General features: G+C 39.9%; 2 long non-coding RNA genes across 3 annotated transcripts in view; one reads left to right on the top strand and one right to left on the bottom strand.

The window, feature by feature from the left end:
- LOC144321950 (uncharacterized) overlaps positions 1-9,667 on the bottom strand; it is a 78,630-nt gene extending 68,963 nt beyond the window's left edge. For both annotated transcript variants that reach the window (XR_013387502.1, XR_013387504.1), the window contains exon 1: positions 9,535-9,667. This is a non-coding gene — a long non-coding RNA (uncharacterized LOC144321950). The remainder of the gene's footprint in view (positions 1-9,534) is intronic.
- A 19-nt stretch (positions 9,668-9,686) lies between these two features.
- On the top strand, positions 9,687-11,294 carry LOC144321930 (uncharacterized). Its single transcript, XR_013387432.1, has 3 exons — positions 9,687-9,861; positions 10,456-10,521; positions 10,898-11,294. It is a non-coding gene; the product is annotated as an uncharacterized LOC144321930 (long non-coding RNA).
- The last annotated feature ends 2,544 nt before the right edge of the window (positions 11,295-13,838 follow it).

The raw sequence follows: 13,838 nt of genomic DNA, 5'->3' as shown, positions 1-13,838 counted from the left end.
ATAGAAAATTTGAACAGACCAATTACTAGCAATGAAATTGAATCAGTAATCAAAGAATTCCCAACAAACAAAAGTCCAGGAAGAAATGGCTTCGTGGGGAAATTCTACCATTTAAAGAATACCTATTTTCTCAAACTATTCCAAAAACAAAGGGAAAGAGAAGCTTCCAAGTGCATTATATGTGGCCAGCATCACCCTAATACCAAACTAGATGAAGACACTTAAAAAAACAACACTACAAGCGATATATCTTTGACAACAGATGCAAAAATCCTCAATAAAATAATAGCAAATGGAACAAAGAATACATCAAAAATGTCATTCACCATGATCAAGTGGAACTTATTCCTGGGATGCAAGGATGGTTCAATATTTGCAAATCAATCAATGTGATACAACACAAAGAATAAAAATCATGACTATACCAAAAAAAAAAAAAAAAAATCATGTCCAGTACATTAAATGCAAAAAAAGCAGCTGGTGAAGTAAAAAACCCATTCAAGATAAAAAACACTTAACATGGGATCCCTGGGTGGCGCAGCGGTTTGGCGCCTGCCTTTGGCCCAGGGCGCGATCCTGGAGACCCGGGATCGAATCCCACATCGGGCTCCCGGTGCATGGAGCCTGCTTCTCCCTCTGCCTGTGTCTCTGCCTCTCTCTCTCTCTCTGTGACTATCATAAATAAATAAAAATTAAAAAAAAAAAAAACACTTAACAAAATAGGTTTAGAAAGCACATATCTCAATAATAGATATATATTTTAAAAACAGCTAACATATACAATGCTGAAAAACTGAGAACACCCCCAAAGGTCAGGAACAAGTCAAGGATGTCCATTCTCACAACTCATATTCCACAAAGTACTAGAAGTCCTAGCCACAGCAATCAGACAAGAAATAAAAGGCATCCAGACTGGTAAGGAAGAAATAGAACTGTCACTATTTGCAACTGACATATTATGTATAGAAAACCCAAATTACTTCACAAAAAAACTGCTAGAACTGATAAACGAATTCAGTAAAATCATCAGATACAAAATCAACATACAGAAATGCTGCATTTCTATACATTTAATAATGAAATAGCAGAAAGAGAAATTAAGAAAGCAATCCCATTTACAATTGCACTAAAAATAATAAAATACCTAAAAATAACCTTAACCTATCTGTACTCTAAAAATATAAAACACTGATGAAAAGAATTGAAAATGACACAAATGAAAAGAATTTCATGTCCATGAATTGGAAAAACAAATACTCTTGAAATGTCCCTAACAGGCAGTCCTGGTGGCCCAGTGGTTTAACATCGCCTTCAGCCCAGAGCATGATCCTGGAGACCCGCGATCGAGTCCCATGTTGGGCTCCCTGCATGGAGCCTGCTTCTCCCTCTGCCTGTGTCTCTGCCCCTCTCTCTCTCTCTCTCTCTCTCTCTCTGCCTCGCATGAATAAATAAAATAAAATCTTTAAAAAATAAAATGTCCCTACCACCCAAAGTTATCTACATGTTTAATACAAGCCCTATCAAAACATGAACAGCATTTTTCACAAAGCTAAACAAACCATACTAAAATTTGTATGGAACCACAAAAGACCCCAAATAACCAAAGCAATTTTGAAAAAGAAAAGCAAAGCTGGGGGCATCACTGTTCTGGACCTCAAGTTATATACAAAGCTGTAGTAATCAAATCAGAATGATACTGGCACAAAAACAGATCAATGGAACAGAATAAAGAACCCAGAAATAAACCCACAATTATGCGGTCAATTAATCTTCAACATAGAAGAAAAGAATATACAATGGAAAATGGACAGTCTTCTTCAACAAATGGTGTTGGGAAAATGGGACAGCTTCATACAATAGAATGAAACTGGACCACATTCTTACACCACACAAAAAATTAAACTTAAGATAGAGTAGGGACCTAAATATGAGGCCTGAAACCATAAAATTCCTGGAAGACAACATAGACAGTAATCACTTGGATAACAGTCATAGAAAGATTTTTCTAGTATATCTCTTTTGCTAAGGGAAACAAAATAAAAATTAAAGTACTTGGACTACACCCAAATGAAAAGCACTTTGGCTCAGTGAAGGAAACCACCAACAAAACTAAAATTAGACAACCCACTAAATGAGAGAAGATACTTGCAAAAATATATCTGATAAGGGGCTAATATCCACAATATATAAAGAACTTATACAACTCAACACAAAAAAGACAACAATAAAAAAATCCAATTAAAAAAGTCCAAAAGACATAAACATTTACCCAAAGAAGACATGCAGATGGCCAGCAGAACATGAAAGATGCTCATCATTCATGAGAGAAATGCAAATCAAAACTACAACATCACCTCATAACTTTCTGAATGGCTAAAATCACATAGAAATAAGTGCTGGAAAGGTGTGGAGAAGAGGCAACCCTTGTGCACTGTTGGTAGGAATGCAGATTGGTGTAGCCACTATGGAAAACAGTATGGAGGTTCCTCAAGAAGTTAAAAACAGAGCTATCACATAATCCAGTAATTCCACTACTGGTATTTACCCCAAGAAAATGAAAACTCAAATCCAAAAAGAAATATGTACCCCTATGTTTACTGTAGCATTATTTACAATAACCAAAATATGGAAACAACCCAAGTGTCAATTCATAGGTGAATGGATAAAGATGATGTGGCATACACACACACACACACACACACACACACACACACAATGGAATAATACTCAGCCATAAAAAAGAATAAAATCTTGCCATCTGCAACATGAATGGATCCAAAAGTATAAAGCTAAATAAAATATACTCAGAGAAAGACAAAAACCATATAACTTTGTTATGTGAATTTAAGAAATCAAAAGAGGCAAAAAGACTCAAATATAGAGAGCTGGTGTTTGCCAGAGAGGACGTGGGGGGAGAGATGGGTCAAATAGGTGAAGGAGATGAAGAGACAATTATAATGAGCAGAGTAATATATAGAATTACTGAATATTGTACACCTGAAACAAAACTATATGTTAATAATATTCAATTAGAAAACAAATGAAGGGATCCCTGGGTGGCTCAGCGGTTTAGCGCCTGCCTTCGGCCCAGGGCATGATCCTGGAGTCCCAAGATTGAGTCCCACATCAGGCTCCCCTCATGGAGCCTGCCTCTCCCTCTGCCTGTGTGTCTCTGCCTCTCTCTCTCTCTCTCTCTCTGTCTCTCATGAATGAATAAATAAAATCTTTAAAAAAATAAAAATAAAACATGAAAATTTTAAGAAACTTTTTATAGATTAGTGTGTTAGCCCTTTGTGAAGTAAATTGCAAATATTGTTCCAAATTCATTATCTTATTCTGATTATATTTTTGCCATAGTGTTTTTTAATCAGTTGCATTTTTAATTATCTTTTAAAAGATTTTTAAAAGATTTTATTTATTTATTCATGAGAGACAAAGAAGGAGAGGGAAAGACACAGGCAGAGAGAGAAGTGGGCTCCCTGCAGGAAGTGCAATGTGGCCCTCGATCCCAGGACTCTGGAATCATGACCTGAACCTAAGGTAGACAGTCAACCACTGAGCTACGAGGTGCCCCTTACTAAAAGGTCCTCACCCATACTCATGCTATGAAAGAATTCTCTTTTTCTCCTAGTAATTGCATGGATCTGTTTCTCCCATTTAGACTTTTTTTTTTAAGATTTAAAAAAAATTTTAATTTATTCATGAGAATACAGAGAGGAGAGAGAAAGAGAGAGGTAGAGACACAGGCAGAGGGAGAAGCAGGCCCCATGCAGGGAGCCTGACGTGAGACTCGATCCTGGGTGTCCAGGATCAGGCCCTGGGCTGAAGGCGGCGGTAAACCACTGAGCCACCCGGGCTGCCATTCAGATTTCTAACATACTTGGAATTTGTTTTGGTTTATGTTGTCAAGTATGGACTCAATTTTATCTTTATCAAAATGGTTATCTTGTCCCAATTATATTAAAGAATTCATCTTTTCCCCAGTGATTTTTTATGGCATAGTTCATATACACTGTCCAAATATACTTCAGTCCATTTCTAGAACTTATGCTTTATTCCCCTTGTCTATTCATACTCTAGCTCTATAATGTTACAATTATTTAGAATCTAGCCTATGTTGTTAGCAAAACCTCCTTCACTTGTCTGTCCTTTTCAAGATTTCCAGCTTTTTAATTGTTAAATTTTTTGCAAATTCAGCTTTTATCTCCAACATGAAACCTTGTTTGCTTGTTTGGGGAATTATGTTAAAGTTCTATATCAACTTGGAAAGAAGTGGTATCTTTACAACAGCATTTGACAAAGTCTATTTAAGTTTTCTTCTTATACATTTTCACATTCTGGTTTTAAGTGTTTTCTCTTTTCAAAAAATATCTTGAGATTTCCCTTATTGTCATAACATATGTTTCAAATAAAATGAAGGCTATTAATTTTATGTATTTAAAATCCTGATGCAAAAAAATAAATAAATAAAATAAAATAAAATAAAATAAAATCCTGATGCATCACTCAGGATTTTTTTAATTGACTGTTGAAATTTTTAGATATATTTTATTTCTTCTGCAAATAGTTTCACTTCTTTCTAAATTTATACAACTCATTATTTTCTCACTGATATCACTGGCTAATGACAAAAGTAAAAAGATAACATACTTGCTTTGATTCTGAACTTAAGAAAAGGTTTCTATTGTTTTACATAATTACATTAATTCCTAATTGTCTTAGGCCTGGGATATATCAATACTTATTGCAGTGATCTTTTTTTTAAGTTAGAAATGGGTGTTGAGGGGCGCTTGGATGGTTCTGTTGGGTCTCAGATTCTTGATCTCAGCTTAGGTCTTGATCTCAGGGTCTTGAGTTCAAGCCCCACCAAAAAAAAAAAAGGAAATGGATGTTGGACTTTGTAAAAGATCTTTTCAAGTGCTTCGAGGAGAAATTCTATGACATTTTTCCTTAGATCTATGTATATGATTAGTTATGATAATTCAATTCCAAATATTGAGGTGTCCTGGCATTTCTGGATGAATTCAACATGGTGAGATTTTATTTTAATATACTGTTGGGTTTTGCCAATATTTAAATTTTTTAAATCAATATTCATTACTGAGATTTGTCTACAGTTCTTTTTGTATATTTTCCTTCAGCTTTTGGCCCAAATATTTTATTTTATTTTATTTTATTTTATTTTATTTTATTTTATTTTATTTTATTTTATTTATTTTATTATTTTTTACTTATGATAGTCACACAGAGAGAGAGAAAGGCAGAGACACAGTCAGAGGGAGAAGCAGGCTCCATGCACCGGGAGCCCCACGTGGGATTCGATCCCGGGTCTCCAGGATCGCGCCCTGGGCCCAAGGCAGGCGCCAAACCGCTGCGCCACCCAGGGATCCCCCGGCCCAAATATTTTATGTGGAAAAGCTAAAGCTTTTCCATCTTCTTGGTAGAATTCTGTGAAACTTTCTGTGACTGATGCTGTTTGGTAAGAGGTTACATTTCTTCTAACAAAATCTGTTTATAAATTTATGCTTTTCACCATAACTTGTCAATTTAGATAAATGGATTTTCCTAGGAATCTACTAATTTATCAAAGCTTTATTTTTACTCTCATTTTATTATTTTACACAAAATTGTAAAAATAGAGATGTCTGGGTTAAGAGGGTTAAGAGTCAGTTAAGCCTTCAACTCTTGATTTTGGCTCAGGTAATGTTTCTGGGGTGGTGGGATCAAGTTCCAGTTCAGTTCAGGGCAGAGACTGCCTGGGACTCTCTCTCCCTCATATAAATCAGTCTTTTTTAAAAAACAGAATTGTGAAAGTAGTTTACCGTTAAAACTTCCTCTTTCACAGCTATTTCTCCTGGTCACTTCTTATATTTTTCTTCATTTCTTCATTTTTTTTCTTAAATTATGGTGAGTGGTTGGACTATTTTGGTTTTTATTGCACTTCATTTTTTATTGCACTTCATTTTTTACTTATTATTCACTTATATACTTTTCATTTCTCTTTTAAGCCTTATTAATTTTGCTATTTACTTTTATAATTTATTAATTTATTTAATAATATAATTTATTCTCTTCTGTTTTGTTCTGGTTTACTTTGTTGGGTTTTTTTTCTCCTAAACTGAAATCTTAGTTCTCTTTCTTATTGTCTTAAGAATTTAAGGATGGGCAGCCCCGGTGGCCCAGCGGTTTATCGCCACCTTCAGCCTGGGGTGTGATCCTGGAGACCCCGGATCAATTTCCACATCGGGCTCCCTGCATGGAGCCTGCTTCTCCCTCTGCCTGTGTCTCTGCCTCTCTTTCTCTGTGTGTCTGTCATGAATAAATATAAAATCTTAAAAAAAAAAAAAGAATTTTGGGGATCCCTGGGTGGCTCAGCTGTTTAGCGCCTGCCTTTGGCCCAGGGCGCGATCTTGGGAGTCCCGGGATCAGGACCCATATCGAGCTCCCTGCATGGAGCCTGCTTCTCCCTCTGCCTGTGTCTCTGCCTCTCTCTCTGTGTCTCTCATGAATAAATAAAATCTTAAAAAAAAAAATTTAAGGCTATAAAAAAAATTTAAGGCTATAAAAATTTAATTGCTTTAAGTGTGTATTGTAGTTTTTGACATTTTGTGCTTTATCAATTTTCTTTTAAAATTTGCAATATCGGGATCCCTGGGTGTCTCTGCCTCTCTCTCTCTCTCTCTGTGTGTGTGACTATCATAAATAAATAAATTTAAAAAAAAATTTTTTTTAAATAAAAAATAAAATAAAATAAAATTTGCAATATCATTTTGCATTTTTTTCTTTGGATGAGTTTATTTTTGGAAGCTTCTTAAATTCCAGGTATATGTCATTTGAAAAATTAATTTCTAGTTTGGGTAAAAGAGTACTCTTATTCTTTGGAAATTACTTTTTTCTTTGAAATGTATGTTATTAGGGGCACCAGGGTGGCCCAGTGTCTGCCTTTGGCTTAGGTCGTGATCCCAGGGTCCTGGGATGGAGTCCTGCATTGGGCTCCCCACAGGGAGCCTGCTTCCTCCTCTGCCTGTGTCTCTCATGAATAAGTTAAAAAAAAAAAAAAAGTGTATTATTAGTTATATGAATGTTTCACATGCACTTAAGAAGATGGTATTATCTTCCTATCACAGTGTTAAAATCAATATTTGTGCATAAAATCTACTTTATGTTAGCTATTTTAGATCCTTATTTATTTTTTGGTCCTGTGAACTGATAGCTGATGTTTCTCCCTACATACAGTTAGGGTGTCTTTCTAGTTAAGGTTTACATTTTTCTGCAGTGTTCACATTTTTTTTTTTAAGATTTATTTACTTATTTATTCATGAGAGAAAAAGAGACAAAGGCAAAGACACAGGCAGAGGGAGAAGCAGGTTTCCCAAGGGGAGCCCAATGAGGGGCCCCATTCCCCGACTCCAGGATCACGCCCTGAGTTGAAGGCAGACTCTCAACCACTGAGCCATTCAGGCTACACTGTTCATAGTTTTCCTAAAATAAGTCTTATTTCAGGTTGTTTATTTCTATTCTTATTAGTATCTATTGTAAAGCGGGAAAGGGGGTCTTTACTTCCATTACATCCTTAAACTATTGTTTTAATAATGTCATCAGTAAAATTTTATCCCCAACTATCCTACTGGATTCTATTATTTATAATCAGGTGAAGAATAATGACGGTGAAAATAAATGGAAAACAAATCTTCACAGAAACGTGTTAAGTGGTCTGTGAACTGTAAACTGGTCGAGCCACATGTCCGATTGTGTTCAGCCTCTATTTTGAAGCAGTTTTCTCTTCGGAAAATGAGCACACTATCTGACCTAGGCACTCGCCATCTTCCTCAACTCTGAGCTCTTTGTACACACTGCCTGGTGAACCTAACTGCTTTACTTTAGCCCAAAGCTGGCAAATTTAGGCCAAATCCCTGGAATCCCCAAATATCCATCAAAGAAGAGAGTGAACATATTCCCTCACAGCTTTAGCCAAAATAGGGGCCTAATAGGGGCAAAATATTCTTTCTTTAAAAACAAATTTGGATTTTGCACACATGCTGAAATAAACGTGTTTTTATCTACTTTAAATGCTTGCTGCAGCTCCACATGTGAAATATACTGCTTTTTTGACCGGTCAAAGAGGAACGTCAGCGGTTTATGGCTCTCGTATACTCACGAACCTCCTGTCCCATCACCTGACCCACCTGCCGGAGTCACAGCACCTCTCTCCACCCCCGTATCCTCTTGGATTCCTTTACCTGCCAGAGTCACAGCAACTCTCTCCACCCCCCGTATCCTCGTGGATTCCTTTTTCTTAAGATTTTATTTATTTATTCATGAGAGACACACAGAGAGAGGCAGAGACATAGGCAGAGGGAGAAGCAGGCTCCATGCAGGGATCCCGACGTGGGACTTGATCCCGGGTCTCCAGGATCATGCCCTGGGCCGAAGGCGGCGCTAAACCGCTGAGCCACCCAGGCTGCCCTCCTCGTGGATTCCTACTCAGCATCCCAAACGGTCTCACCTGCAGACACAGCCCAATCCTGGCCCAAACACATATTCTTTTTTTCTCTTTGCTAATATTTTTTTAATAAAATAATTTTTATTGGTGTTCAATTTACGAATATACAGAATAACACCCAGCGCTCATCCCGTCAAGTGTCCCCCTCAGTGCCCGTCACCCACTCACCCCTCCCCCCCGCCCTCCTCCCCTTCCACCACCCCTAGTTCGTTTCCCAGAGTTAGGAGTCTTTATGTTCTGTCTCCCTTTCTGATATTTCCCACACGTTTCTTCTCCCTTCCCTTATATTCCCTTTCACTATTATTTATATTCCCCAAATGAATGAGAACATACACTGTTTGTCCTTCTCCGATTGACTTACTTCACTCAGCATAATACCCTCCAGTTCCATCCATGTGGAAGCAAATGGTGGGTATTTGTCGTTTCTAATGGCTGAGTAACATTCCATTGTATACATAAACCACATCTTCTTTATCCATTCATCTTTCGATGGACACCGAGGCTCCTTCCACAGTTTGGCTATTGTGGCCATTGCTGCTAGAAACATCGGGGTGCAGGTGTCCCGGCGTTTCATTGCATCTGAATCTTTGGGGTAAATCCCCAGCAGTGCAATTGCTGGGTCGTAGGGCAGATCTATTTTTAACTCTTTGAGGAACCTCCACACAGTTTTCCAGAGTGGCTGCACCAGTTCACATTCCCACCAACAGTGCAAGAGGTTCCCCCTTCTCCACATCCTCTCCAACATTTGTTGTTTCCTGCCTTGTTAATTTTCCCTATTCTCACTGGTGTGAGGTTGTATCTCATCGCCAAACACATATTCCTAATGGCCCAAGTTCCCGAACACCGCTAGACCCCTCCCCGGCTCGCGGAAGCAGCCGCTCCACCCACCAACACCACATCCTCGATCAGCCCGGCACTAACCGCCACCGAGAAGGCCCGGAGCTGGGGCAAACTCAGAATTCCTCAGGGGCGACCAGGCAGACGCGAAGCGGCAGAGGGGCCACCTGCCTTGTGGGGCCGGCAGCTCTTACCTGCGCGACTCTTCCCGAGTCCCAGCTCCCGAGCTGAGCGCTTCCCTCGTCCTCCCGCCGCTTTCACGGCGCTGCGCGACGAGGCAAAGGAATGTGTGCCTGAACCCGGCGTCTCGCTCGTCGGAACCACAGCCTTTACGGCTCTGCGCGACACTTCCCGGGAATCCCCGCAGCGCGTGCCCAGCGCCTCCCTCGGCAGTCCCCGCGCTTCTACAGCTCTGCGCAACGGTTCCCCGATGTTTGCGGAGTGAACCGCCGCGCCGCTTGGCGCCCCGGCAGTGGGCTCCCCGGGAAGACGCTTCTCCCGGGACCATCCGGGACTGCCAGGTTAGCTGCCGCCCGTGAGAGTGGGCTTGGTACAGGCCTGCAGGTACGGGCCTCGCTGTCCTGAGCCACTGAGCGGGCGACGCACCCCGTTTCTCTCAGGCTCCGCCTGGCAACTTGTTACCCCGGGGTTTGGGCGCTTCTTTAGGGGTTGGCGGGAGAATTCGGCCTCTGTGGGCACAGGTTCTGGGGCACAAGCGCATCAGATCGGCAGGGCAGTGTGGGTCGTTCACGACTGCGCGCGGAGGACACGGAAAGCGGGGGCTTCCCAAATCCTGGGCAGGGCGACCTGGTGAGAGCTTTTGGAGGGCGAGGGGCGGTGGTGGAGGCTAACGGAGGTGTGTGCGGCCGCCGTCGACCCCGAGGGCGTCGGTGACCATCTGCCGCACCTGGTGGGGGCGGGGGGCGCCTTTGCCTCCAGCGCCCCTGCCAGATTCCTTCCCAGACTAGCCCCTGTGCTGCGGGGAGTTGGCAGGAAGGCCCTGCGTGTGAGTAGTGGTTGGCCGTTGGTAGGGGCTGGAGCTGGGTAGTTTCAAATTTGGTCAATCTAGAGCCCCAAGAAAATCCTGCCGTCTTGTGAATCTTCCACTTTCCCAGTTGGACCCTTCTCCAAGAGGCGCCTGGAGGAGAAAGGAATGGCCGTTGAAGATCTAAAAACCACTTGTGAGTGAGGTAGTTTTAGAATATAGGTGAGGTTTGGTGGGATGAGGTAACTGAGGACCAAGAAAAAATTCTTGCAACGTCTTTGCAAAAAAAAAAAAAAAGGTGTTTTGTTAAAGCACTGGGAGAGGACCCTTGAGCAGAAAGAGCTGCTACGAGGTTGTGAGGGGCGGCTGATTATATACTTGGGAGTTGGGGGAGTTAAGGAAAAGGGAGGTTTCAAAGGATTTTCATGTTTTTTAAAGATTTTATTTATTTGAGATAGAGCGCCCAATAGCAGGGGGAGAGGTGGGAAACTAGAAAAGTGAAAATGAAGAACAGACCAAGAAAAATGAGAAAGAAAATTTGTTAGAATGTTAATTCTATGTGTTGGGGCCAGGCGGGAAGAGAAACTCCTCAAGATGGCGGATACGCCAAAATGGCTGAGGTTCCTGTCACCACCTCCACTTGGGACGACAGCTTGAGCAGACCTTTACACCTCTCCTTTGGACTTCCCCAACCGAACCCAATGCCCTTCAAACCCCAGAGGAGGAAGTCACCTTTGACTGGTCGAATTGCAATCCTTCCTTTGCATAGTGAGGGTCACTCTGACTGGTTGGATTGCAATCCTTCCTTTGCATATGAGCCAACCAATAGGAAACCGTTCTGCCTTACAACGTTATGTAAACCCCCTACCACGTTGTCTTGGCACGACTTCCTCGACTCACTCTCTTTCCCCCGTGAGTCGTGGAACCTCGCCCGAGGGTGCCTGCAATAAAATCTGTTCTTGGACCCTCGCTTACCTTGGCGGTCTCATTTCCGTCTAGTTACTAAAAAACTTAACACTATGTAGTAGGTATATAGTTGTTTGCCACATAACCCTCAAAAACCTTTTAAAATCTGGGGACCTGGGTATCTCAGTTAAGCTTCTGACTCTTGATATCTGCTCAGGTCATGATTTCAGGATTATGTTATCAAGCCCTGCAGCAGGTTCACTGGGCGTGTAACCTGCTTAAGACTCTCATCCCTCTCTCTCTCTCCCTCCGTCCCTCCGCACACCTCAAGTCTTTTAAAATCTACATAGAAAACAAATTATAAGAAGGATATTAATTTGTTTAATCTTGTATGTGGAGAATACTTATAAGACAGACATAAAAATAAGAAACCACAAAGAAAAAATATATATGATTAAATGGAATATACTTACACATTTACACATGCATTACATACCCAAATATATACACCAAATGATACCAAAGACTAAAAAACTTCCAAAAAATGATATTCAAAGTAACCCAAAAGCTTATACAAAATAACAGTGAAAAACCTAAATGAAAGCTGTGAAAATGTTAAAGATCAAAAATACTTTGATTGATATTTAGTATTTGTTCTTACTGTACAAACCTTGGACCCAGGTATTCTGATCAGGATTGTTGATATTTCCAGCCAGGTAATTCTTTGCGGTGAGGTGGGGGGCTGTCCTGTACATGGTAGGTTTAACAACAATCTGCCCTATAAACCTCCATATTTTTAACAATCAATTGTTATGAATGGGAGGGGAAAGAGTGGCCTGTGTGAGAGGCACTGCTCCAGCATTTTTAACAGAATAATGTGTAATATAATGAGCTGATATCTGTCCCCTCCAGGTGTTACCTGTAAAATTAACTACATCCAAAGAGAAAAGATCTATAACTATGTTATTCCTTTATTAATTGATGTCTTCAGATACTTCTACCTTGAATCAATTTGTAACATAAAATTATGCCTTTTCTCTAGATTTTCAAATTTCTTGTAATAAAATTAGTATTACAAACATCTTCACATCATTATAATTCATTTCTCTTTCATAGTGTTGAATTATGACCAGTTTTTTTTCTGATGTGACATGACAAAGTCTACTCCAGCAAATTCAAATAAACTAGATTTTGTTTTCATTAATCTTTTATTAGACTCTTCCATCTTCATTTCAGGGTTTTTTAGAACTTTTTCCCATTTCTTGAGTTGAATTCATAACTATTCAACAAATATGCGGTACCCAACATGTTTAAGGTACAGTGTGAAAACGCTCAGTACCTGCCCCTGACTTTTTAATAATAATGCATGTATTAACTTCTGAAAACAGCTTTGACCACATCCTATATCTTCTACCAGTTCATAGTCATTCCCCTTAAAAGTCTATTTTCTGTTGTATTTTCTTAAATAATTAAGCATACAGATGTTACTGTATGCTTAAAAGGCCCTAGAATCTTTTAACATCCATAATTATTGTAGAAAATAAAAACTATACAACTTCTGCTTTTAAGGATTTGTTACAGTGAAGTTACTTAATAAAACGTGTCTAGGAGCTATGCTCTTAATGATTCTACAATCACTATATCATGGGGTTACTATTTTCCCAGTATGAACTTACAGACATGGCAAAAAAGATCCAAATAATGGCCTGTTCATATTTATTATTCTGGAGATAATTTTCTTACATGCAGTAGGAGATAAAAGCTTTCCTATGTTAAACAGGAAGGATTCTTCATTAAAAAAAAGATTTATTTACTTATTGAAGGGTAGGGAAGAGGCAATGGGGAAGAAAGAGAGGAGAGAGACTTAGGCAGACTCCTTGCTGAGGGCAGATTCCCAACAGCTTCATCTGATGACCCTAAGATCATGACCTGAGCCAAAAACAATAGTCAGACACTTAATTGAGAGAGCCACCTAAATAAATAGAGTGCACCACCCAGGCGCCTCTGCATTCATTTTCACTGTCTCATAATACTACTAGTGGTAGTGATACTGTCAACACTTATGGGAATATTTGGCAGACAATATATGGGTTGAAATATTTAATTTCTTCCACTTTAAAACTAAGTAAACATGGAAGTTAACTAACTCAATGCCCCAGTAGTAAGAAAATGACAGAACTACAATATGTAATGTGGGTTTTAAGAAGTTTTTTTGGAATTTTTTTTTATTTCAAGTTTTTATTTAAATTCTAGTTAACATATTGTGTAATACTAGTTTCAAGAGAATTTAGTGACTCGTCACTTACGTATAACACCCAGTGCTCCTCAAAACGAGTGCCTTCCTTAATACCCATCCTCCATCTAGCCCATCCCCTGCCCACCTCCCCTCCAGCAACCCTCAGCTTGTTCTCTGTAGTTAAAAGTTTACATTATAGGGGGACACCTGGTGGCTCAGTGATCTGCCTTTGGCTCAGGGCGTGATCCTGGCGTCCTGGGATCGAGTCCACATCAGGCTCCCTATGGGAAGCCTGCTTCTTCCTCAGCCTATGTCTCTGCCTCTCTCTGTATGTCTCTCATGAATATATAAGTAAAATCTTTTTTAAATAA

This window comes from Canis aureus, chromosome 1 (genome assembly GCF_053574225.1).
Source record: "Canis aureus isolate CA01 chromosome 1, VMU_Caureus_v.1.0, whole genome shotgun sequence".
Classification (NCBI taxonomy): Eukaryota; Metazoa; Chordata; class Mammalia; order Carnivora; family Canidae; genus Canis; species Canis aureus.
This window is presented reverse-complemented; position numbering and strand designations above follow the sequence as displayed.